This window comes from Cydia amplana, chromosome 10 (genome assembly GCF_948474715.1).
Source record: "Cydia amplana chromosome 10, ilCydAmpl1.1, whole genome shotgun sequence".
Taxonomy (NCBI): Eukaryota; Metazoa; Arthropoda; class Insecta; order Lepidoptera; family Tortricidae; genus Cydia; species Cydia amplana.
This window is the reverse complement of record NC_086078.1, coordinates 540,222-568,151: the sequence shown is the minus strand read 5'-3', so window position 1 is coordinate 568,151 and position 27,930 is coordinate 540,222. Positions and strand designations below refer to the sequence as shown.

The window sequence follows — 27,930 nt, the reverse complement described above, 5'->3', positions numbered from 1 at the left end:
CAAAGTATAAGGGCTACATCATATATGCATCCTTTCTGTAGGAATATTGTGAATACATAATTTTTTGCCGCCGTGGCGCTGTCTGGGCGTTTTTCGAGGGACAAATAAAAATGTCAAGTGCTTGTCGGGCTGAAATTTATACGTTTTATTTTAACCATTTACAATACCTATTACATTTTACACATTACAGGATTCGCATACATTTTATAAGATACAGTTAAAAACATACTGAAGTAAGGAATAAATGATGGGGAATTTAAAACGTAAAATCATTCCAAAGTAAATATTTTTTCAATAAGCATAGATAAATGCCCTAAAGGCTAAACTAAATATCAAGCGAAAGATGTACCTACACCTTTTATCACGTACCTATTTTTTTCGATTAGGAATTTTAACTCACAAGAAATGATACAGCTTAACAACTAGTACGAGTAAGTACCTATATCATAAAAACAAAATTATAGCTAAGACAGAATGTTCGTGAAACGGCAAGTACTCCTATTTTATGTCCCAAGAAATAACTCAGAAACTAAGCCAAGATAAAAACTAGACAGTTATGGCATATTTTATAGCGCCGTTCGCCATTAGTCGCGCGAGATGTGACTGTTAAAGTTATAAAACCCGGCCATTTCGGCCGTTTACCTAAACTTTTTTTATCTGTGACAGTATGGATCTGGGCTATTGTATGTAAAGTTGTATTTTCACTACACTTTTTTTTATTTGGATATTTTTATGTTATTCCTAAGGGGTCATCCATTAATTACGTCACACGTTTAGGGAGAGGGAGGGGGTCAAGAAAATGTGACATGTTGTGACATGGGGGAGGGGGGAGTCACAAACATTGTGATGTCACTTTAACTTCATAAGTAACCGAAAATTAATTTATATTTTTTTATTCGCTGTACAGTTAAATAATGAGATTTTGGATGTAACTTTCGTTGTGTTATAAAATTACTAATATTTATATATCAAAAATATTTATTTATTAAAAAAATAATGCCGAGTTAATATTGTTGATTTCGTTGAAAACAAAATTGCCTAAAATGTGACGTCACACCAGGGGGGAGGGGTTTGCAAAATGTGACCAAGTGTGACAAGGAGGGGAGAGGGGTAAAAAACCTAGAAATTCGTGTGACGTAATTAATGGATGATCCCTAATCAGAATCACGACCTATTTCGATCCTAACGTGAGAATAATAATGTCCCGTGATTTTTGTTTCCGTTCCGATTCCATTTTTCATGCTTTGTAATTTTTATGACTGTAACGTAATGGAAGGAACGAAAATTATATGGAAATGTCAGGACACTTATTTTCTCTTATTCGGATTGAGAGAGCTCGCGAATTTAAATATATCAAAAAAATCACAAATGTGAAAAAATAAAATAAAATGGCCCATCTAAAATGGTACACAGAGCAATTAGATACCTATATCAGGGCGACCGAGGTGTTCAAAAATACATATTGAATATCTGAACACGCACTATTAACGCCAAGAATATAGAGGCGTGTTCAGATATTTGTGACCCCCGTAGTCGCTCCGATATATGTATCTGATGGCGACTGTAAGTGAATGGATGTGTAAGAAGGGTTTTACCTTGTTTATGTTTTTTTACCAATAATCAAACAGGTATCAGGTTTTACCCATTCACCATTCAGCCCTCATGAATAAATATGAGGAAATGAGCAAATCGGCGTGTTATGAAATCAGTTTTCTCGTAGAGTGTTGTTCGTATATATTGACCAATTCTGAACTCCATACATATTTGACACTTTACTCTTTAAAACGGCGTCACAAAGGAAACAACTTAATATTTTCCATTCTTGTAAAGTTGACAATATTGAGAGCTTCACGCAATTTCATTGTTACAAAATAAAATTACTAGAAAACCGCTTTAATTTTAAACAAAGTACTTCCGACGTTTTAACACGAAATTTTAGTGACAGATATATAAAAAGTGTTTTTGTAATATAATCGCGTTCCCACTCATTGTAGTCATAGACTGCCTCACATAGATTTCGTATTATCAAGCGTTTACGAAAAATAGAATAGAAATAATTTATTCGTGCGCACAAACACAAAGTAGAAAATTATACAAAACAGAGAAACATAAAAAGGAGAAATTGCCACTACATGGTCTCACCTCAGCATGTTGCTGGCGACTTCCAGCGCTGATCTTCCGATGAGACCGTCCGGTGAAACAATCACGAACTCTTTCTCGCATTTACAAATTCCCTTTATTTACTTTGCCGCACTACTCTGATCTGAAGCACACTCTAGTTTTATACCTACACCTAAACCTTCCTCAAGAATCACTCTACATATTGATAGTTAAAAACCGCATCAAAATCCGTTTATTAGTTTTTGAGTTTATCGCCAACATGCAGACAGACAGACGCTGCTGGGGACTTTGTTTTATACGATATACTTATAGTGAAATTCCCAAATCTAAAAAAAGTTGTTATAGCCTAACCTTTATCTTCACGACCTCGTCATACGCATTACCTAGTAACGGTTGTTATTGTATTGACACTTGTCACTTGAAAAATATAGTTTGTTATGATTGAATAACGTTCATGCATTTTATTAAGTATTTAACAAAAGTGTAGTTAAATAAAATGGCCCATCTAATAATGTGATATCTGTGGGTGTTACGCACCAGCGTTTTCGCCGCCATTGTTGTAATAATTACGCAAAGGTTACGTTTCAAATGCAAATTAACGCGAGAACGCCATATTAAAAAGATATATTAACGTCGGATCGTGTAATCACAGCTTTATTAAGGATTGCGCTTGAATTTCAAGAAGGGTGAGGCTATTGTAGCGGAATTGGAGTATTTTTGATATTTTACTGATACTGTGAAATTTCTACCTCTACGCATTAAAAGTTAAATGTCCTATTCGTCTTTAATGTTTTTGAAGAAAGATACCTACTTCATTTTATTTCAACATGATTAACAAATATTAATTTTGTTGTTTTCCATGTTTGTTTCAAAGTTTTGAACCCTATATTATCCTGGACAGATCCAACATTTCTTAAATATCATTAAAACTAGGAGCAATAAAGAAAAAAAAAATACTTAGTATAAAAATTTTAGTTATAAATATCCATCACCGAAAATAATATTTTAAATCAATGATAATATTTCACTGACCAATTCGTCACAAAAATTCTCCAACCTCAAAGTTAAACATTCCGAGTTTTCGATATTCCTTTTTATTAACATAAATCTTTCCTCACCATAGATTAGCGTGTAAACCGCTTGTAACGATGCGGGCTCGGTGAGGGGTGCTCCGAAAGTTTTTCGCCCAGTCATCATATTTCACGGATCAGATCCCCTTCTAATAAGGGAACTTTCACATTTGAATAAGTTTGTTCGATATTAATTGCCGAAGCTATTTGGATATCAACATTTATTATACTTGTTTAATAACCGGCCGAAATCTCTACATAATTGGCATTGGACACTAATTTATCATACTAATGCTTCGAACTAAAAAACCAATTATTAAAAAAACTCTCGGAAAAGACAAATCGTAAATCGTAACCATAATTTTATTACGACTTTTACCGTTATTTTTTAGGAGCATTCGTAAAATAGCACTTGCAGTAACGACAAAGCTTTACATTTTTGACTTCAAAAATGGTCACATGACTGACACTTATCTACATTTTTGACTTGAAAAAACAGTCACACGACTGATACTAAACTTATCTGACACGCATCACTGTAATACAACCCTTCGCCATAAATATACCCCGGTCGCATCTTTCAACATCACCCAATACGATTTCCCATCATTAAAAAGTTGTAATTGGTCACTAAAAGCTTTGATTGGCTAAAATAAAATTCGACATGTTAACTGGAAGAACATATCAATTTTTTTTATTTTTTAAGTAGTCACACTACTATATTTTTAAATAACAAACTGAAATAGATACCACTCCCGCCGGGTAGCCGGGTGGTCTAGTGGTCAGGACATTAGCCGCGTAAGCTGAAGACGCGGGTTCGATTCCCGCCTCGGCCACCGGTGCATTTGATCACGTTTTCTTTGGTGTATGGTATCTATTTCAGTTTATAATTCGACATGTTAAACTAAACCTCTTGCACTGCTTAACAATAGGTATTTGACGTTGTCAAGCTACGTGCTAGTGTTGAGTCGCTCACTCGTGAGGCACCTCATTTGTACCACTCATTTTGTTAATTTGTCGCAGTACTTCGTACCGCAAAAATGTCTTACTTCACTCCTCTATTCATTTTACTTGATTCTAAAATTATCTTTCTCCTAAAAGTTCTATTCTTAACCTCCAGAATTGCACTCCAATTAAAGGCCGAGCCACACCGGCTGCGTGTGCAGCACGCTGCGTGGCGTGCGCTGCGTGACGTGCGCAGCACCCCTGTCACACCGGGTGACGCGCACGTCACGCAGCGCACGCCACGCAGTGTGCTGCACACGCCACGCAGGTGCACGCTGCAGCTCAGTCATGCGTGCAGTAAAATAAAATACTCCTGCGACAGTACCTACAACATGTGACTCCCGTTGCAAATGGAAGCAGCTCACCTAATGCCGCCATTGCAATTATTACACATATAACATTCCTGGTTAATACCTAACATCGATTTGTTCCCACAGGCCAAATTATTTATATAAGACGTATTTTTTTGTAATCTTTGTGCTATGTTGTATATATACATTCGTATTGACGAAAGATTTTAATTAGTTTTTCTTTTATCACTGAATCCATATTAAAAACCAGCACGCGCACCGACCGAGTTGTAAATAAATACAAGCGAGCTGCGCGTGTACACGCACAGCACCTATGCAGCACCGAGCTGTGCGTGTCCGAACCTGCTCGGTTCGCCCTCTCATAGGGATCGCAGTTAAACACAACGTCATCACTGCACGCAACGAAGCGACGTTGCCGCTCCGCTGCGTGGACGCGTGCACGCAGTACGCAGCCGGTTTGTCTCGTCGGAGCTGCGTTGCGTGCAAGTCACGCGTACGCGCACGTCACGCACACGTCACGCAAGCGGTGTGTCCTCTCTTATGTGTTTTCGTATTCTACAACGCAGCGGGACGCGTACGTGTACGTGCACGTCACGCACACGCATCCGGTGTGGCTTGGCCTTACATGTTACTATTTATTTATTTATAAAGGAAGTGATGAATACATAAATATGTATATACATTAAATATTTTTGTCGCCGTTGGAATTAATGGAATAGTCGACGCTGAAAATATGCTAGTACCTCACCTCATTTGAAGTAAGACATTGTAACACCTCATTTTAGAAAATGAGGTACTCATACAAACTCATTTTAAATTGATGTCCTACCCATCACTACTACGTGCAGTACCTACAGGTGAGTCACTCGCGGTACATACACGTGGAGTCATTTTTGAGCTATAGTCACTACTCCTATAGTAAAGATATTCTAGTTCGTTGAGCATTTGGCATTTAATTTTCGCGGCGTACCTACAAATGTTTAGAGAAGACAGCTGGTTCTTAGCGTACCTACTGAATCAACGACGTGGCAAACGGAATCCAATAAACGGGTCGTGAATAAATAGCAAAACAAATGTTGTTCTACCCTCTTTGTCCCAGACATTTGCCACATCGCTTATTATGACTTACGTAACTGTTTATATTACTTATATTATCTTCTATTGGTTTTGTGTGTCGTTGGAAACACTGAGCGCTTACAGGCTGATGCAAATGTTGTTCTACCCTCTTTACTTACTGTTTATATTACTTGATGATGATGATGGTATCCTGTTATCCCTCATCAGGGACATAGGGCTCTCAGAAGGGATTTCCATTTTTCGCGGTCCAGCGCGGCCTCCTCCAGCTCCGCCCAGCCGAGGCCGACTGGTGCAGCCTCCTTTTCCACTGTGCGCCTCCAGGTGGTAGTGGGGGTACGTTTATATTACTTATTATACTATATCATCTATTATGTGTATGTGTGTTGGAAACTAGTGATGATAAGACCTCGAGACTTTTGAGTTATAATTTGAAGAACACGACTCGTTTAACCAGGCTTGGCGCTAAAAACTTCCGAGACTTTAAGTCCCGAGAGGAGTCCTATATTGAGACTTTTTAAGCGCAGCTCAAAAAGACTCGATCCTCCGAACAAAGAAAAAATACCAAAAGATCATGACCAATCTTTAAAACGGATAATCAGTATTATAGAGTTATCTTGAAATTAACATTGAAGAGCGCTACTGTAAAGGGAATAATTTTATTATTATATTCTAATTTACTGAAAATAGATGTTTGTAGACAAAACACGGAGAAAATTTAATGTTATTGTCTCAGACCGAATGAAATTCCAGCGGCCCCGTTTTCATTTTCAGCCATTAAAAGCCAGGATTGCTTTGCGGTGACCCGAAAATCTAAAGAAAATCTTCGCAAGCTCTTATAAGATTCCTCCTTATTCCAAACATAACTTTAAATCTATAGAAACAAGGATGAAATCGTAATACTAAAAAGGAAATACGAGGTATTTAAAGTTGCTGTTCGAATTCCGAACTGAAGGGTGTCGCATTCCGTCGCGTGGTGTGAGCGCCGATAGCAGTTTCATTCACAACACACATTCATTTCATCTGTAAGATCATTTCCAGTATAAATTGACCTCTAAATTACTAAAAACCGCGTTTTCATGCGAAATGAACTTGTCATAGAGTTTTGTTGTAGGCGCACATACGAGTAACACAGGCTGAAATTAAGCACCGGAATGGTCATGGATTATTTGTTACAAAAAAACAGGTGCCATTGGCAATATTCTATGACCATAGAGATTCTGATGTTTAATTGAATTTGCCAACTCTGTGGTAAACGTGAACATCATAGAACAAGTATTTTAGATTGGTTTGTATAAAGAAAGTAAACCCTTATAAAATTGTTGTGAACAACAGTGCTGAACGTTGATTGATCGGGGCGGTCGGGGCATGTGAACCCGACGATTGGTCCCGGTTTATTTTATAGATGAAAAACTCCCATTACAGGGCCATTGCATGGGCGAGTCCAAGGTTTAGATGAACCAGTATTATTGCTTTGTTATTTATGTTATTATTTCCCCTCAAACCACTCACTGAGGTCGCAACAGGCTTCACTTGTTGCGGTCTTCGGATTGATAGTTTCGGACGCTTGGACACACGATGGTTATAAAGAGCAGACTTTCATTCTGATTTCACCAGTCTATTGATCAGTTATAAAAGTTTATGGCCGCGGTTTCAGTCAAGTGTGGTCCGAACGCGTTTATAATGTGTGGTTAAGTTTGTTGTATAATAAATACATTTGTAAACAAATAAAAAGCGTTTTCGGCTGCTGAAAGTTATTAATAACTTTGGTGTGATTTTGATTGCATTTGAGATCATCTATGCTTCTTTTTATCTGTGGATCGAGTTCGTGATAAAAATACACAAATTTAGGTGTAGGTGCAATACTTTTACTTCATCAACTTAATATCTTTACTGTCGCCCGTAATTTTCTCATTCAGATCCTTTATTTTCATATCGTCTAGTGCAGCGGTCGGCAACCTTTTAGCAGCCAAGGGCCACATAGTAGGTAACGAAGTTGACACGGGCCGCACTTTGTTAATATTTATGACTAGACTAGACATTGTCGTTTGTCAATATTACATACAAAATAGCCAGGGAGGCTCGCTGGCCACAAGTGACAGGTTCACGGGCCGCATGCGGCCCGCGGGCCGCGGGTTGCCGATCGCTGGTCTAGTGGTTTGCACAGAAAAAAAAAATCGAATTAATAATTTTAAATATCTAAATATGTACATATCGACTTGGCAATATCTCGCCGCCTAATTATAATTTAATTATAGCGATCAATGAACATTAGTGTCCGACTGAAACCGCATTTTTTTAGCAAAACCCAAACAGATACCGAAACTCTGTTTTGCTCTTGGGCCGAAACATATTTTTTTTATGCCGAAACTACCAAAAATACAATTTCGGAGCGGTCGAAAGGTTCGGTTTCGCCAAAGAACTGCCGAAACATGATTTCTATGCCGAAATCTACCGGAACCGCAACTTCGGTCGATCACAAATTTTATTAACATTTATACGATTGCCTGCATTTTGCCGAAACCCTATCATTTATTATTTAAACCCATGCAGTAAATAAAAGGGTGGCCAATAAATCCGCCTAACTGTTTTATTTTCGCGTAAATCTAGTTCCCCAAATTGAGTAACATTGTATCACCGGCCATTTTGAGTGATGGACAATGCAGGCGAATGTCGACGAGATTCATATCAGTGCTTTGCTTTACCATTCATAGCATCCATAACGGCCGTTGGAAAACGCATTGCTATTTGTACCATATCCTTGCGCCGCAAATTCGAAATTCAAATGTTTGCTATGGCTGTTACGATTGTTTTGGTCGTTGTCACAGTACTGTCAGTGCAATGGCCAGCCATTGACGTTTTGCATAAGAATGTGTCGCAAACATTGACGTTGAATACTTTCAAATTATATATTAATTTATCTATAACAGTTTCTAGACATGGTTTTAATAAACTGTATAGGTTAAGATCTCAACTTAATAAACATTCGCTCTAAAGAGAAATATCCCTCAGCGACTCTTAACTTAATTGAAACTGCAAACACGGCAACACAAACATGACGAGTGGCTCTAAAATCCACACCTCCACGCTAAGCTTAATAAAATAAGCTGACTTGCGTGGAAAGACAGATTTGCAAGAATAGAAGCTTTTATCGCGAGACTTACAAAACTAAACTTTGTTATAAAGTCAGTCTAAGCTAACTCTGCACCGACTTTGTGTGACTATGTGTGGAAGAGCCACAATAAGTGTCATGTTTTATATAAATTTGACGTTTATGGTTATAACCCCACATTTAGTTATTGCAAATTCTCAGCAGAATCAGCTTGGTCCAACTATTCACATTGCGCAAACTTTTAGTGCTACCGTTAATGTTCGTGCGCGCTTGGCTCCCGACTCACGTTCAATCCACAGGGCTATAACCGCGAAAATCGAAGTTCGCCAATTGCGGACATTTTTCTCTGTCACTCCAATTACGCCTTCATTGGAGTAAACGAGAAAGATCCCCGCAATTTGCGATTTTCGGTTTTCGCGGTAGCACCTCGGTTTAGTAGCGCGATGTAGCAAGTTTCTGGAGAAACGCACAGTTGAGTACTGCCTGCCATTGCCATCTAAGTGGTGAAGATGGTGTCGTTGTTGTCTTTGTGGTGAAGAAGGTACCTGAAACAAACAAAGTATGGAGTTAGAATTTATGCGAATACGAATTACCTGTAGTAAATTGTACCTATGGTATGAAGTCTAAAGGCCGAACCACACGAAATCTCTAACGCAACACGGCTTCATCCCTAACTGCGAGATTTAAAAAGGTTACTTCCAAACAACACATTAAAAGGTTAAGACACTGGTTATATCACGGATATATCACGTTTTTTTATTACCACTACTACTAACACTGAATCGCCTGTAAGGGAACAGCGTAAAAAATTGCTTTAGATTTTCTTAACTTTGCGGTGTCTACCGGATAGACGCGAACGAGATAAGACACAGAATGTTAAGCAATGGCCCACCGCGGTATTCGGAAAACAAGATCCGTTCTAGAGAAGAGAACGATACGATATTATGTAATAAAACATTTGTTTTGTGTTATACTGAGTCTGTATTAATTTTAAAATAAGTTTTACACAAATGCGATAAAACGACCTCTAGCCAAATCTAGCTCCAAGTAATCTCAGCTAAGGCGAACCTATATATTACACAGTTCATTCTAATTTTACAGCGTCTGTACTCAACAAATGCCGCTCGCTGTCACTGTCACTTCCATATGCATTGGGTCATTATAAACGGTCTGTAGTTGCGTTCTGTTACAAGCATACATTACATCATCCCCCTTTTACAAAAAAAAAAAAAAAAACAAAACTTTTTTTTTTTTTTTATAACTTAAGAAGACTAATCAAACAGTCTAACAAACTTAAAACAACCTTAAGTTACAATAATAAAAATATAATGCTCCCGCACTACACATTCTTAACTAACACACACAGGAACACCGAATTATTGAGGTCGAACATGAAATGAAGTTCTAGTATATCTACAACCGTTGCTATCTTCAATATTATATGATCTAAAATTATTTTTGTTAACAATTTTACCCAACAACCATTTCTTCGAACATGGGTCTATCTTAAACCAAACATTTTGGCCTATTTCAAAATGAGGCTTCTCTTTAGTATTTTTATTATAATTAATTATGTTTCTATTCCTAACCTTATCAAATTCCATATTAGTATTATGATTCAACTGAGGCTTCAAATATTTATAAGTACATGGTAATTTTGTTTTTAAATTCCGATTCATCATTAATTGAGAAGGCGTAAAATGTGTGCCAGAAACAGGAGAAGATCTATATTTTAACAAAGCAATTCTATAATCTGTTTTATCTTCATTACATTTTGTTAACATTTTTTTAGCAATTTGCACCCCACGTTCTGCCATACCGTTGGACTGTGCATATCTTGGACTTGAATAAATGAATTTAAAGCCCCATTCACTTGCAAACTGTTTGCATTGAAGTGAATCAAATGGAACATGATCTGCCACTACTGCCAATGGTATGCCAAAACAACTGAACACATCTGTTAAAACGTTAATTATGCACTGAGAGGACTTATTCAAAATGGGTTTAATATCTAACCATTTTGACATGTAATCATAAATAACTAAGTAACTTTTCCTCTTATAATCCATTATGTCAATTCCAATTTTTACAAATGGTAAAGAAGGTACATCATGACATAACAACGGCTCTTTTATATTATTATTTTGATATGTTTGACAGATGAAGCATTGTTTAACAAATGATTCAATATGAGCATCCATTTGTGGCCAATAATATAAACCCCTAACAGTTTGTTTCATCTTTGTTATTCCTAAATGACCTTCATGTAATTTTTTTAAAATTGTTAATCTTAATGATTTAGGAACAATCAATCTATCATTCATAAAAAGCAATTTCTGATCTATAGTAACTTCATGTCTCAATTTAAAAAAATGCTTAACATTATCTGGTACCATATTAATAGACTCTAGCCAACCTTCCTGTGTGTACAACAACAATGTGGCTAAAGTCTCATCTTTGGAAGTTTCGTCAATTAATTCTTGTTTCTGTTCATCTGTACATTGTAAATAATTCCCTAAACCAATACAATGTATAACTTCAAACATATATGATTGATCTTCATCTACTTCATTTAAATAACTACGTGACAACAAATCTGCAATATGCATCAAGCGGCCTTTTAAATATTTAAAATCAATATCATATTTTAATAATTTTAGTTTAAGTCTTTGTAATCTAGCAGAAGGGATTTCATGGATACCTTTCTTTAATAGAGTTTCTAATGGTTTATGATCATTAAGTACAGTACATTTTTTTCCATAGATGTAATAATGAAACTTTTTAGTTGCCCAAACTACACTCAACAATTCTTTCTCAATCTGTGAAAAATTTTTTTCTGCACTGGTAAGACTTCTTGATGCATAACATACAGGCTTGCCCTGCTGCATTAGGCAGCAACCCAAACCATCCTACCGACTGCGCCATGTAATGTTTAGTAATAAAACATTTGTTTTGTGTTATACTGAGTCTGTATTAATTTTAAAATAAGTTTTACACAAATGCGATAAAACAACCTCTAGCCAAATCTAGCTCCAAGTAATCTCAGCTAAGGCGAACTTATATATTACACAGTTCATTCTAATTTTACAGCGTCTGTACTCAACAAATGCCGCTCGCTGTCACTGTCACTTCCATATGCATTGGGTCATTATAAACGGTCTGTAGTTGCGTTCTGTTACAAGCATACATTACACTAGATAGGTACCAACTAGTTTAGATTTCAACTAGATATCTTTTGCAACTGAATTTGGGCAACCAATGTCACTTTTACGTTAAATTATCGTTTTAAGATCGTTTTGAGATCTAAAAATACATAACAAGACGTTTTAGACATTGTGAAAATCGTTCAAGAGTATCTCCAGAATCGCGGAAATATCAAACTTGACAGGCTAGATCTTAAAAATCTTGGTGATGTCTAATAGATATCTAGATCAAAGTCCGAATCGAGCCCCCAGTCATATTCAATCAAGATCGTTCAAATGCCGCTTCAGCCAGTGAACTATTTAGTCACTTATAAATTAACTTTGCGAATAGTTAACGTACCAACGGCAACGTTCATTTAATAAATTAAATTCCGTGGACTTTCATAAATCAGCCAGGTTAAAGTCGCAGGTATTCTTAATTAGCTAAAGTAAGTGAAAAGTGTTATATTATGATTAATAAATATAATAAAATATTACGTGACAATCTTATACAAATCGGCCTGCCTTAGTCCCACAGTAAGTTCAATGAGCAATGAGGCATAGACTTGTCCCGTTCTCGAGTCTCGAGAGCGTTCTCCGTTTACCTGAGCTCTTCATTCCCCATACAAAACGGAAAACGTATAGTTTAAAAAGTGTAGGTACAAATATCATCACACGAAGAGACGGGACACCTGACATTACTTCTAACATTGAAAGCCACAGAGTAAAAGAATACGTGGAGCGACTGTTCGCACAAATGCAATTTTCTACGAGAGAAAATCAAATATGCACTCGTTCCTATTATGTGACGCGTCACAAAGGAACGCGTCGCCAACACTACTTCCCAATTGAACTTTTCTTTGGGAGTATTTTATTTAGTATAAAATTGTTTGAATACTTAATTGGTGCACACACACTGACGCCTATATAGAGCGTAACTATTCTTTTGCAGCTTTTTAGTAACTGTTTGAAAGGTACACTTAAATCACAAGACTTTTCTCCTGTCTACTAAATGTGATACCTTGATAGGTATTACTTCTTATTCTTACATTGAAACCCACAGACTAACAGAATACGTGGAGAAGTGTTTGCTGCGGCGAAAATCAAATATGCACTCGTTCCTATTATGTGTTCACACACTGATACTTATCCAGACTGATCTGACTTATTGAAATTTACGGTTAAAATGTGAAGTAAACACAGAAAAGTGTTTTCTTCTTTCTGTACGCTTAATCACAACATTAACAACAAGTATACCTATTATACAAAACAATTTTTTTAACACACGGATTGTGGAGGATGCAGGTTCAAGTCCTGCCGGAAGCGTAACTTTTTCCATTTTTTCCTTTAATATAAAGTTTACCTATAGCTCTCGTATCCAATGATGGTCCCTATATGAGTTATTTTTTATATGGAGTAGCAGTTAGAATTTTTTTGGAAGTTGGCGCACTAATTTATTTTGCAATAATCGAATAAAACACAGTAAAAACACATTATTTTAATTATTATTATTAAACCAAAATAGGGATCATCATTCGACGCGAGAGGTATAACTACATATTCACATATGTCTGAAAATATACATTTTTAAACGTATGAAGAAATGGAGAGAGTAAAATTAAAACCTTCCTAGAGTGTGCGTGCAATGTGCATGTACCTTAACAACGCAAACCGGGGCAGAGGCAAAGGCAGTCTGTCATCTGCCTGATAACCTACTCGTAGCCTCCATTTTGTTTATCACTGGCACGTTAATACCGATGCCTGAAAAAACATACACGCCCTTTATAGGTACAACGAACGGCGAAATTCGAAATGTCGTTATTTGCATAGAGGCACATAACGACATACGCTCTTGCACATTCGAGTGGTAGAGAAGCAGATAACGAAATTTCGATTTTCGCCGTTCGGGGTGGGCCCTAAGGTTCTTTCAAGATTTTAATGAATATAGAGAAAATACGGTGTTGTAAGTAAAGCGCTTTGGAGTTTTCTTTGCGTGAAGATAATGACTGTAATATTTTCTTAATGACGCTGTGTCTAGCTCATAACTCATAAAGTACTTAGTTATATTATAAGCTGTGTTCGTTTCAAAGCACTGTAACTAAAAAAGAAAAAGAGAAGTTTGTTTTATGTCTTCATACATCTAGCTCTGACAAATAAACTGGCGCGAGTCGGATAAGCCTCTATACGGCCCGGCCACTATGTTGCGCGACCGGCGACGGCGGCAACCATAGGTGAGAACGAAAGGTCGGATCGCTGTGTGTCGCTCCCACGTATGGTTGCCGCCGCCGCCGTGGCCAGTCGCGCAATGTCGTGGCCGAGCCGATAGACGTGCTAGATGTGTATTATGTGCGTTAAAAAAGTGTGTCCTATTTATTTATGCCGATTATCGCTATCAACAACAAAACAAGATAAAACACAAAACAAAACTCATTTAACTTTCAGCAGGTCAAATAATCCAAGAGCCGTGAACATTCCAGGCTACCTAACATTCCAGGCATTTCGATAGACAGTCGGCATTACGTAACATTTAGATATAATTCCATTCCCCAAAGGGCGGCATCGGTCTGACCTAGTTTGCGGCAATTACATAATTGTGTATTCATATATTATTGGATACTAGTGAGCCTACAAAAGTTACAAAACCACAAAAATTAGGTATAAAACGAAAAAAAATCAACCTCACTTAACTCGACAGTTTCGGCATAAAAATCATGTTTGAGCCGAAATTTCAGTTTCCACCAAAATACCTCCGAAACTTTCGGCCGCGCCGAAACTTTTAACTATCTATGTGTTTTTGGTAGTGGCCAACCGAAATTTGCGGGCAAAATTAGAGCAAAACGGTCGGATAAAGATGTTTCGATTTTCGCGGTAGACCGTCTTAGGTATATAATTGTTAGAAAATGATGGTCACGTCACGATGACAGATGATAATACTTTTTCGACCATTTTATCCTTGCTGTTTTATGTATAATAAAGTGCTTACTACAAAGGTTATAATGAAATATAAATAATAAATATGTTCCAATCATATTAAAAAATGTCCTTTAAATATATATTAATGCCACAGCAGCCCCAAAGGGCAGCATCGGTGACCCAGTTCGCGTGATTTTATAATTATGTAAGCTTTCCTTTAATTTCGCAGTTCATAGTTGGACCGCAGCTTTTCTATTTCAGTTGTGTTGTGCATACTGGAGAAATTAGAATTAACAGTAAAACGCTTAGCATTTACAGTAAAGCTAAAAGGAAAGTTTTAGCAAACTATTGTACTTATGTACATTTCATCGTAACATCTAAACTAATTAGGTCCAGCGCCGTCGGGATTTCTTTTAACAACAGGTGATAATTTCTTAAATACAAAACGTCTACTTATTACATTTATTCAAAGCCAAATTAAATATTAACAAAACCTATAAGGATTGATACCTACGTGCAGCGGTTTTTGCGTGTAGGAGGAACAAACATCGAAACATACAAACTTTTACACTTATAATTAATGTTTCGGCCAAAAAGTGCCAAAGCTTTCGGCCGCGCCGAAACTTACAAGACTGTTTTAACTTTAGTAGTGTCAGACCGATGTTTCATTTTTAATAGGTTTCGGCGTAAAATCCGGTTTCGGTCGGACATTATTTATAATACCTTACCGTGTTCTTATTCTACAACTATTTAATAGCATATGAACCGTAAGTCAAACAGGCCTTGAAATCCCGTATGCGACAACGTGCTCACTACGTGCTGTAACTCTGTAACTATAAACCCAAATCCCTAATCCAGATTATCGCCTCGTGCAACACCCCCGTTAAGACCCCACTACACCCCCCACGGCGCAAAGGTGTCATAAGCTTGTAATCTGGCTCGTCTATTGACTAAACGTTACGTTTATGAGCTCGTAGCTAGAATAGTTTGACCCTTACACTAGTTACACTACACGGCCTTACTCAAAAGTTAATGTTTTAACCATTTATTCTTCAACTAGCCGTGACTTCATCTGCGTGGAGTGATGATAATGATTGGTAAAAAGTATATAAACTACCCTATGTCCTTCCCTTCTATCGAGCCATCAACTTTAATCTTTTATGATTACGATGGATACGCGTGCACAGGTCTTAAACATAGATACAACTGAACGGCAAAACTTGCGACTGTGAGTTTATGAGCGCTAAAATACAAAAGTATGGTAACAGCGATTGCTCTCTCCTACAAATCTATTGGTAGTATTTCTATAAAGATGGTGAACCTTATCTCATATGCAATAAGGTTAACAATAACTGATAGTTACGCTCAATCATAAACTGGTTTGGTAGTAAATCAGTCGGTAAGGTTTGATGATTGGCCGTTCCGTTGCGTGTTATGTCTTTAATTAATTACAAGCTTGCATGTACAAGTTAACGGATGGTCGTTGAGTTGAGCCGTCACGACAGACGACGATGGATGATGAGCTTCTAGTGGACTATACAAACCGATAGACAAAAGTTTGGCAACACTGTTAGGTATGTTTTAGGTATTTAGTTTTATTTTTGTATGATATAGGAGGCAAACGAGCCACCTTCAGACGAATCACCTGATGTTAAACACTTGTAACACCAGAGGGGTTGCAAGTGTGGTGCCGGCATTAAAGATGGGAATACACTATTTTCTTGAAGGTTTGAAGGTCGTATACCGCGAGCGACATTTAATTCCACGGGTTAGCTGGGTTATTCCCACTAGTTACCACCAAGTTGTTACCAATGGTAACTTATTGATTCCCAGTAGTTACCCTAATAATGAAATAAAAATTCCTAATAATAATAAACATTCCCAGTAGTTACCACTGGTAAAAGGTGGGAATAAATTCCCAGTAATTATATACCACTGGTAACAACTTGGTGGTAACTAGTGGGAATAACCGGTTAGCTTAGCTGTGCGAGGCAGGATGTTTAATTATTGTATTAGATTAGAGTTCTAGTGTAAGGCATGTTTTATTTTTATTTTCGCAAGACATGCGTTCGAACTAAGTATAATTACGTTTCATATCGACTTGCGTTCCGAACTAAGTATAATTACGTTTGTCTTTATAGGTACATTACTCGTACGAGTCAGCTGTAAGTTCTGCAACAATATTGCAAAACGAATTGCGAAGAAAACCACAAAACAATTACAATTACATAGGTATAAGAAACGTATCATTTACATATTTTTGTGCGCATTATTGTGCAAGATATTTTGCCAAAGAATGATTATGAATCATAATCATATTATTGTTATAATTGTTTAATTTGATTTCTTTGATTGATTATATAATAATTCTCCTAATCAGGCCAGCTGTTACACTTGCAAATTCAGAAGTATTGTCGTCCCTTCAAATGAGATGAGCTACTTGAGTTGAGCATAACATACGCTCGTTTCGCCAAAATCTCTAACAAGTTAACAACCTAATACAGAAGTAACTCAACAGAACTAAAGTTGAGCCCAATCTATATACCTACACATATCACTGATGGACATCGGTCTCACAAGAGGGACTCGCTACAAATTAGCTGCTACACAACTTGGAGTCTTGTAAGTCTGCGACAAAAATACTACGACATCGAGAGAGCACTTATCTAGATTTGTTCGTGTCCCGCCGGATTTTACAATTTTCTGCAGTGTACTCGTACCTTGTTAGCGTCTAGACCAGTATTTCCCAAGCTATGGGTCGCGGTCGCGAGTCGGTGGGACGCAAATGAATATTGAGTGGGCCCTGAAACATTAGAAGACATTCCGACCGATCGGGCTATCTGAGCGTTACCAATAATATTTGCCCCCTTTTTAAATCATTCAAGAGGTGGGTCCCGGATTTGGCAGGTTTTGTTAAATGGGTCGGAGCCCAGACAACTTTGGGAACCACTGGTCTAGACGGGAAGATTCATGTTGTAATACCGAAGTACCTATTTTTTTTTGAACTTTCGATTTCGGTTTTGGTAAAGAATCCGGTTTCGGTCGAATATTATAAGTTATAACCCACACGACTACAACTAAATACTAAGGAAACAATGACTATTCTTGACTACACTATTCTCTCGGATTACTAAAGAGTAAAGACGCCGGTTCGAATCCGGCCTTCACCACTAGCTAGAGGGCTTCGTCACTTTTTCTTTGATTTAGTATGACATCTAGTTCAGCTTATAATACAGCATCTAATAAAATATATGAAAGGAAGATAACAAAGGAAACTTCTATATTCAGATCCGTTATATATATGACGCGACACTCGACTGTCGTATTTCTCAAGGAAATCAATTTTAAGAGAGTTTTCCCTGAAACTGGTATTCGTTTCAGGGAAAAGTACCTTAATAAATTATGTGTTCAAAATTCATAGACTAACTTACTTAAGTTGAAAATTAATTAAATAAAGTTTTTTAAAGAAAGGCGCTTAAGGCGCTTTGAAAGGGAAAATTTGCGTCTGAGGTATAATAATTAAAAAATCGTTTTTAAAACAGAGCCGAAATAGACAGAACATAGTTCTAATAATTAATTTGTTAATCAACAGTTATAGATGTTATAATAATACAGCTAATCCTAGCTGGCAGCTCCGATTTATCTGATGGCGACTGAACGACAAAACATCTTCAATAACGTAATGAATTCGTCTGGAACCGTCTTAGAAGGTCGAAATTATCGCCATCGCAGACTAGTTGTAATTAAAGCTTCCTGATTACAGGGCGGAAGCCGTCGCGGCTGCCAATTCAAAAAATATATCAGCTAGGGTTGCCATACGAAAAATGGAATATTCAGGGTATATCAAAAGTCCGGCCATCACAGTATCAAAAAATCCCTAAAAATCCTGAAATTTCCTGGACGGTCATTTCACCCAAACACCCTTATTCCAAAACCTTTCGTATAAGCCACTAGCCCCATAACTTGCCACCACTAGTGCCTAATCATCCCTTTCCTTTGCCAAAGTCCAAACTTTTAGCTGACTTCTAGAAGTCCCTCCGCAATCCTTACAAAGGACCAAAAATCCTGACATGGCAGGACAAATTCTGACGTATGGCAACATTGGCAACCTTAATATCGGCCCACTGTTCAATGTTTGTAAACCTTATTGCAAGGGCATAGGGTCCATCGATAGTCAGTTAAGAGTTAGAGTAGCGAATTGAGTACACGCTCTGCTACCCTGAGAGATGGTATTTATGAACTCGATGCCATTGAAACTGTTTCTGTCTCGTGTAGTGAGCCGTCCTCGGAGGCCATGTGTTCGTCTTTGTCTGTAGGCACAGGTGACAGCAAAGCGGTGCCGGCACGTCAACTGAAGGATGACAGTCGTCCTGTTGCCGTGAGCGTGAAGCAAGCGCCGCAGTCCCCTGCTACTGGAAACCAGTCAATGCAACAAATTTGGCACCATCGTCTGGCGCATCTGAACACCCGAAGCATGGAGTTACTGCGAAAAGGTATGGTCACAGGTATTTCTTATGACAACAATAACTTTCAGTCGTGTGTTTCCTGTATCTTAGGTAAACAGACTAAGTTGCCATTTCCGAAGAAATCTGAGACCAGAGCCAAGGAAATCCTTGGAATAGTTCACAGTGACGTCATGGGACCACTGCCATGCCCGTCCCTAGGTGGGAAGAGATATTTTCTGTTGTTTATTGACGACCTGTCACGAAAAACATTCGTTTATTTTCTTAGGAGAAAGGATGAGGTTTTCGAGATGTTTAAAGAATTTAAAGCTCTCGTAGAAAACCAAACCAATAAGAAAATAAAAGTTCTTCGTAGTGACAATGGTGGTGAATATGTCAATTCTAATTTTCAGAAGTTCCTGAAGAAGCATGGAATTCGACATCAGACCACGGTTCCAAGGTCGTCAGCTCAGAACGGTGTCGCGGAACGCGCGATCAGAAGCGTTACGGAGAAAGCCAGGTGCATGCTTCAGGAAGCAGGCTTGAAAAAGGAATTCTGGGCAGAGGCGGTCAACACCGCCGTCTACTTGAAGAATCGCTCTCCAACTAAGGCTGTGATGGGCAGTACACCACAAGAAAAATGGACAGGTAAAAAGGAGAATCTGAGTTACCTGCGCATTTTTGGTTGTCAAGCGTATGCCCTTCAGCACAAACGGGACAAACTGGATCCCAAAAGTAAGAAATATATTTTTGTCGGATACTGTGACGAGTCAAAGGGTTACAGATTGATAGATCCGGCGAGCCCGAAGAATGTCATAAAGGCAAGAAATGTCACTTTTCTTGAACATGCTTTTTGGAATGACACTTCATCGGATGAGGATGACAGTTCACGTTACACTCAGATTGGTTTGTTTCCGAACAATGTAACTGTCACTGATGACGTTCAAGTGCGACCCGCCTTACCCGATTTACCGAATGAAAACTGTCAAGATAACAGTGTCAATACGATAGATGATTCTGAGAGCAGTAGTGAGACTCCAGATGACCCTGCGGATGAGACGTATGTCCCAGGAGATTCCACACTGGAAGACTACGAGAACTCTACGGACGAAACTAGTGAGTTTGAGTCGGCTAGTGTAGCACGCACTGTATGCAGTGACACAGGGGACCCTCAGACAGTTCGCGAGGCACTGAACGGCCCGGAAGCGAGTAAGTGGAAAGCCGCGATGGCGGAAGAGTATAAATCCTTCATCGATAATAAATGTTGGACTCTGACTGACCGCGATACGAAGCAACGGCCGGTCAAATGCAAGTGGATCTTTAAAAGAAAGCTTGGCCTCGACGGGGAAATATTGAGGTACAAAGCGCGCCTTGTTGCAAAAGGTTATACCCAGAAATATGGTATTGATTACGAAGAAACGTTCTCCCCTGTAGTACGATATTCTACTATACGTACGTTACTAGCTTTAGCAGCGGAACACAACATGAATATCGAGCATCTGGATGTAAAAACGGCGTTTTTGAATGGAGATTTAAAAGAAACCGTTTTTATGGAACAGCCAGAGGGCTACAAGATTAAAGGCCAAGAAGATAAAGTTTACAAGTTGAATAAGGCCATATACGGACTGAAGCAAGCTTCGAAGTCTTGGTATGAGAAAATTAATGGCGTTTTGACAAGTAAAATGAAATTTAAACGTTTATCTTCCGAACCTTGTGTCTATGTCAAGTCGAGCGGGAAATCTATGATTATAATTGCGCTCTATGTTGATGACATAATGCTGTTTTCTTCAGCTGATTGCCAAGATACGGCAGGAATCAAAGAAGAATTAAAGAAAGCCTTCGAAATCAAAGATTTAGGGCCAGCACACCACATTCTTGGAATGAGGCTTTGCAGACAGAACAACGAAATAACTCTAGACCAGTCAAGTTACATTAAGAAGGTGCTAGAACGATTTCACATGTCAGATTGCAAACCTGCGCGAACACCTATGGAAACAGGTCTGAAGCTCGTGAAATCTACAAAGAAGGATTGTACGCACGACTACAGAGGTCTGATAGGATGTTTGATGTACATAGCGGTATGTACGCGACCAGACATTTCGCACGCTGTTAGTTCGCTCAGCCAGTTCAACGACGCGTACGACGAGACTCACTGGAAGGCGGCGAAACCCGTTCTTCGCTATCTGAAAGGTACGCTTAATTATTGTTTAACTTTTCAGAAGTCAGGGTTAGATATCGTCGCGTATGCTGATGCCGATTTTGCATCGAATGAGGTCGATCGTCGATCTTATACCGGTTACATCTTTAAGATTGGAAATTCTACCATCTCTTGGGAGAGTAGAAAACAAAAGACAGTCGCTCTTTCAAGCACAGAGGCCGAATATATGTGTCTGTCAGATGCTTGTAAAGAGGCTCTTTTTCTACGCAAGTTTCTGTTCGAAATTTACGGGGTACAGTATAGGATTACGTTGTTTAATGATAATCAGTCTGCACTGAAGTTGTGCACTAATTCTATGTACCACGCCAGGACGAAACACATTGACGTAAGACATCATTTCATCAGGGAAATTGTTGAGGAAGGTACAGTCGTCTTAAAATACCTATCTACTGATGAAATGGTGGCCGACGTTTTAACGAAACCGTTGGCAAAGGAAAAACATGATAAGTTTGTAGGTCATTTATTTGTATCGCTTGAAATAACATGATGGTCCTAAGCAGTAGGTATACTTGCAGAAGTATAGTTTGTTTTGGATCCGCTTCACATAGTTTTGAATATTTACTGTTTATGTGTGACGGATACTTTGATAAATTTATACTTTTGCTATGTTTTTGCCGTTGTGATGTTTTATTATTTTTAGACAGCGGATGTGTCTTTGTCTAGACTACGGAGATTATTTATCGTGTTTACTTAATGTGTGTAATGTGATTTACATGAGTTTATATTGGTTCAAGGGCCAGTGTTGGAACTTACTTTAATTACAACAGTGATGTTGGCGTGTGTCTGATATAGTTTGTACCTACATAGAGTTCTTATATGTACCAACGTAAACTCTGGCTATATAGAAGTGGTCTTCTAAGACAGATGTCACTTTTACTATATGTCATTCTCTTATGAACGTTTGCTGGTGCATCATGCACAATACATTTTGGAAACATTAAGTATGTTATTTGATTGAGTAGTCTACGGTAAAATCCAACAAGTACAACTTGAGGAATCAATACACGTGCCTTTATTGTAACTTGGGAAATCCTAACTTCAAATCAAACTTTAGGAAAGTCTCAATCAGGCAGGCTTTAATTAGGTCGCTAATAAATGTCACAGAGCAAAATTTATAAAGATAAAGGAATTAACGTTCAAATCTTCCTGCCGTTGTCCCGACATTTTTGCCACGGCTCATGGGAGCTTGGCAACTAAAGTCTATTTTTTTATTCGGTAGACTAAAATGACATTTCATAGTATGAAATGACACATGATGTTCATACTATGAAATGTCATTTTAGTCTACGGAATAAAAAAACTTTAATATTCTATAGTAATTAACGTTATTTTTGTAAAATTGCAGTGAAAAGGCGACCCGTTTTCAATGGTGACAGGGCCAAAGGGGGATGAGAAGGGACGCTACCTCTACGAAGAAACGTCTATAATAAAAGAAACTCCCTTTGATCTTGATGATTGATATTTATATTAACTCCCTTGACCACCATCCCGGGCTGGCGACGGTTGCTTCTTGTGTATAAAAGAACTGTCTCGGAAAATCCCTTATCCTAAAATAAATGAAGTCCCTAAATATCTGCCAGTGTAAATAAAAACAACCGCCGATCCGACAAGTCCAATTGTCCCAAAATAGGACACAACTGTTGTTGCTTCTGGATTTTAATTCAATTGTATGGCTGTTTTGTAACTACATATTTGCATTCGGATGATGCTTTGTTTTCATAACTGAACAACGGGCAGTTTTTAAGATCTACAAATTGCATGCGTTTCTAGATAATTGCCACCTAAGTTGGTGCAACGAGTTCAATCGATCGACCACATTCAGCAATGTAACATTAGTATCGCAATTTTTGGTGACGCCTTTAAACGAATTTAGAGTTGCAATGTTGTGCAAGTTGCAATAAGTTCACATGTAAAGACAAAGTTAGCAGACTAGCAGTAGCGTGCGATATTGCTAAAATTTACCATTGTCGTGGTAATATTCTCGATGGACACAGTGGGCGGACTTTTGGCAACTTAGTTTAAAGGTTAACAGAATTAGCAGTTTAATTACAGGTCACATAGATTTAGGTCCTAATTTGTCTTAGACATTCCTAACAATTAGGAAATATAACTAAAACAAAAAGAACAGGCGGGTCAATTTTTTAGACTTCTGGGAGTTCTGGGCCACAAAACTTTTGGCAACAAGAAAATTTTAGTCGTGGTAAGAAACGAGACAAATGTTTTAACGTCTACAGCTCACACTTCGTCAAATTTTAACGTTTTAACTATAGCTAGGATATTCCTCCCATTGTATTAGTGAAGTGGTATAGTAACATTTAAGCACTCTTCGGGATATTTTAATCTGAAAACTCTTATCATTTCGAAGTATTTCTGTGTGCGCATTTCAACATCTACACGATTTGTGTGGTAATGGTAACTTGCTAAGTGTTCTCGATCGCTGATTTCCGCAGGTGTGCGGACATTACCAATTCAGCAGTCAATTTGAAGGTCAGCTGTATTTGGAACCTGAGGAGTCAGGACGACAATAACGGAACCAAGTCACGTAGTGAAGTCGGACGCAGTTAAGCAAATCAATCCTCGAAATGTTGTCAATATTGTCATTTAAACGTATGTCTTTTCTTGTTGAAAGAAAGTAAAAAAAAAGATTGCACGATTGTGTGGGTTGGATTGGATCCTTTTCCCTAAATTACGCCCATTTATACTGGGAATCAAAATACATTTGTAGGAAGTAAAATTTCAGTTGGAAGTTAATGTGATAATAGTGATAATGATAATACAATCACGGTTGTAGAAAATAGAAGCGTATTTTTAATAAAATATTGATCAACAAGTGTCAATTTAAACCCTCGAAAACTTGCTCCTGTTTTTGCAAACATCAAGGCAGCCAAGCCCAAGCGCGGCAGGTGACGAATGCTGTTTGTTGTCGCAACATTTCCGCTCAGCTCGAGACTAATGTCGTAACTTTAAACCTTTAACGGCAGAACTTCCTGACTAAGCTACGTACTAATTAGTCAACTATAAGTAGACCTTATTACGGAGGAATAAGGTACATGGTCACTTAAATGTGCTAATGATACTCGTTCTTCTACAGGTGGGTGTCAGTCAGGTGTATCGAGTAAATAGCCCCGCTATCAAGTTATACCAGATAATTTCAGACGAAAACAAACAGATTGAGAGCTTAAACTTTGAAATGAGAGAAAAACATCATTATTAGAATGTTATATGATATTAACCATCAGCTTGTCCTTGAACGAAAACTTCGGGAACCATAACAAATTTAAATTTCAAAACATTCCTTACGTACAGCTAACAACAAGCACTTTGCAAGTTTGCATATAGTTCAGTATACATCTGCGTGCAAGGACTGTCAAAGGTAAAGCCGGTAGTACTATTCGTTATTCTGTGGTAAAGCCCCCAACAACTCACCGGGTTATACAATACAGCTCAAATTTCCCAGCATTTAGGACATATTTCTCTCTTGGTCTTTTCCCAATCTTTTGCTAGGTACTATTTTTTAAAAGTGACCACGACAAATCTCAATGCTTAGAAATAACAAACGACAAAAACCCTCATGAGAAACCGAACAATATTTCTACGACACTAATACAACAGCAACTCTACTCCTGCCCTAGTAGCACGGTCGCATTTTTATCGTTTATCACCATGCCTGTCACGTTCTAACAAGTATGTAAGTGCGAAAGTGACGGGCATAGTGATAGTCGATAAAAATGGAACCGTGCTGAGCCCGCTGCACTCCTAACCTAACTATGTATATACAGTTAACAGTGTGGGCGATGGTACAATGTTTCTCTTTCTTATTGATACCTCTTAAAACAAACGTTTTACATTGTTTTTACTTTTTACAGCATGTACTTAGTAAGCAAAACAACGGTATTTTAAATAAGGTATTCTACTAATTTACATGTAATGATTATGCAAATCACATCTGACGTGCCATCAAACCGGTTGTTCCATTGTTTCGAACAAACGTCATTGCCAAATCGCGGCATCAGTTATTTGTGTTGTGCTACAAAAGGGTCCTTACGTGTATAATATATGGACATGGTAAAGTCTCCATCAGATATTTCGCTAGTGCTCACAAATATCTAAACACGCCTCTGTCAAGAGTGTCAAGGCGAGGCGTTAGAGCACCTACTTAGAGTGCGTATTCAGATATTTGTGAGGCTCGGCCAATGGCCACTACGATATATCTGCGACTCTAATGTGACTGTGAGGAGTAGAGAGACACACAAAATATTAGTAAGATATAATATTATTAATTATGTACCTTATTTTTGCTTGTGGTTAGAGGTCTCGCTTTTAAGCAGGTAGAGGTTTGATGTCAATTTAAATAGGCGAGCGATTCAAATGCAAGTGACAGTAGGTGATTTGGTATTTAATTACACGACTTTTAGATATGTGGGTCATAGACATAAATATCGAATATACTAGAAAAGAAAAGTATAGTCTAGAAAACAAATTTGTCAGTAGATCATGGCGCGATTGTTTTTTAACGGGAGTTAGACTCTTAGGGCCTACATTTTACAAAAATAGGCGCCTTTTTCTGCTGATAAATTGGATTGCCTGACTATTACAAATAACCAGTACCTGACCAAAATTGTTATTACAATCTATTTAGAACCTTATCCAAAAAGCGACACATATATTTAACTGAAACACGTGTCTTTTAGTGTAATTTCTCATAGCTATTATCGACACATGTCATTAATTTCCCTAGTTCCCGCGGCACGCACGTTGTACATTTTTTATCGGGTTTTTCGACTACGGAAACTGGGTATTACCATATTACATGGTGTTTAACGTTTTACGTGCTTTTTGTAGGAAGTAAAGTCGATCAAGAGTAATTTCGGTGTGAATGTGAACTAAATCAACTAAATCAAGTAGCGCGAGCATAAGTATACTCGTACTATGTGATACTCATACTCACTCATAGATAATATAATATAGTCTGAGCAATGACTTGCCGTTTCTCCCCTTGGGCCTCGGGACGCTATCACATTTCACAAATCCATTTGTCTGTGATTGTAACAGACGTCTGTATACGTGTTATGTACCGAATAGCATTGTTTTATTTGGGACCATTCATTACACGTATAGCATATTTAACGGATGTATTGTTTCTCTGAAATTTACTGAGATTCGTATCTGGTATTTTCTGCCAGATAATATGGTATAGAAAATTCTGGAGACATGAAAAGAAAACAGTTTATTGTAGGTAAAAGGGTTCCGTTGCTTAGGTACTAACAAACAACGCATATAGTCCGTCTAAACTTACTTTGCACCGATTTGAATATAAAAAAGTGAGGGAGTGCCATTATAAACGTCATATATTCATAGAAATTTGACATTGCCACACACTTCGCCATTGCAAATGCCGTGCAGAGTTAGCTTGGTCCGACTCAAGAAAAGTTTTTGTAATGTTGATTTTTTTTAATCCAACCCCTAAAGGAGTATAAATGCGGTTGGATGTTTTTTAGCGACATCTACGCGGACTAAGTCGCGGGAACAGGCTTGGTACTTATTCATATATTGCAGTATTTGTTTGTATGTGTTGCATAATTTGCAGAGAATGCTGAGTTCAAGGAAGAAATATCTGCATTGTTATGCCTTTTGTTTGAATAACAGACTGGAACCAATGTCAATATAATGTAGGTATGTGAATGTAAATAACACTTTATAAAACAAAACAAGTACCAAGTGTCTGCAAATAAAATAAAAAACAAATTCTTAGATCGCGAACATATACTTACGTAGGTGTGTATTTCTAGCAATAAGTACATTTATCTCTTATGACCGACTTGGGATTACTAATGTAATCCGTTAATGTAAAAACGTTATCCACGCGGTTACGATGGATGGTATTTAGGGGAGAGTCGGTTACATCGTACCAGTTATTATTTAAGCTTCGATATCTTTTTTACGAAGACACCTACAAATTGAATGTGCATACAAAAGTTCAGGATCTTGGCTACATTAATATGAAGATTAGCAGTTTGAGAATAAATTAAATTAGTCCAAATGTATTTCTAAGGGATTGTCAATTGTCATCGGTTTGTTAAATCATACATAGGTACCATCAACTTTAAATTAGAAGGCATTGTTTTCTCTTTCTTTAATTTTTGCCCTAAGTATGTTATACAGGGCAATGCCACGGGAGCATTATTAATATTATTATGTAACATTCTACATTCTGAAGCACTCACGTGTAAATAAAGTCGGTTGTTTAATAAGAAATCTAGACGTGGTACGATTTAATAGACAATTCTCCCCTACTATTTATCGTCTGTTTACTGACTATGCGGAATAGTACTATTATTTATTCTGTGGCGGAATGCTTATTGTGTTCTTGTTCTTGAGTAGGTAATAGGTAGGTATTACACATTTCTACTATTTCTAGCAAAGCGTATATTATATCACTTATCGACCGATTTATGGCATTCCATCAGTACGAAAACATATTG

General features: G+C 37.7%; 1 protein-coding gene and 1 non-coding gene across 2 annotated transcripts in view; one reads left to right on the top strand and one right to left on the bottom strand.

Moving 5' to 3' along the window:
* LOC134651468 (uncharacterized) overlaps positions 1 to 27,930 on the bottom strand; it is a 284,537-nt gene that overhangs the window by 246,290 nt on the left and 10,317 nt on the right. The gene's annotated exons all lie outside the window — the stretch shown is intronic.
* On the top strand, positions 3,956 to 4,027 carry Trnat-cgu (transfer RNA threonine (anticodon CGU)). Its single transcript has one exon. It is a non-coding gene; the product is annotated as a tRNA-Thr (tRNA).